This window comes from Penaeus monodon, chromosome 20, assembly GCF_015228065.2.
Source record: "Penaeus monodon isolate SGIC_2016 chromosome 20, NSTDA_Pmon_1, whole genome shotgun sequence".
In the NCBI taxonomy this organism is placed as follows: Eukaryota; Metazoa; Arthropoda; class Malacostraca; order Decapoda; family Penaeidae; genus Penaeus; species Penaeus monodon.
Genome location: NC_051405.1, coordinates 19,256,015 through 19,256,685, shown reverse-complemented (window position 1 = coordinate 19,256,685; position 671 = coordinate 19,256,015).

The following is a 671-nucleotide window of genomic DNA, read 5'->3' as shown; positions in this document are numbered from 1 at the left end:
CCAGGGTCGACCGTGGTTCGTCTCTAGTTATTCAGGTTACATAAAGTCTCGACCTCCTCTTACCTCAGCGTTGTAGGAAATCGTTACAGTGCTATACTACGTGTGGCTAAGAACTCCATAAAAAACATGCCTTGACCTCGTTTTCTCTGTTTTTCGATAACCTAGTATAATAGGTGTCTCTACCTCTGATACATCAGCACTACGGCAAATGGCAAGAATCTGATGCTAGAGCCCAGACTTTGGCGTTGGTTAGAATTCGTTATCAGTGTTTACTTTTGTCTCTTGGTGTAAACATTGGTTAAAGGTTTGCAATGTACATAATAGCTTCGCAAAACTTAATCGAATAGCAAAAGATGTTATGATTTGTAAAGAGGTTTCAGACGTATTAGTCCGAAGTTTGGGCTCTATCACTGGATTCGTATCCTTTGCTGAAATGGTGTTAACTTTGCATCTAACCTTTTCAGCTCCTTCCTCTCCTCTAACTCTTTCTTGGCGATTACACTTATGTTCCTCACTATTAATCACTCTTTGCCTTATGCCTAGTGTTATCATTTCAGTCTTCAGGCTGTTAAATGGCTCAGGTCTCTAAAGGAGATTTTTTTGTGTTCTTATGATATCCCTCCTTGTTTTTTTTTAATAGTTTGCTAGAAATCTTTAATAATAATTTGGCG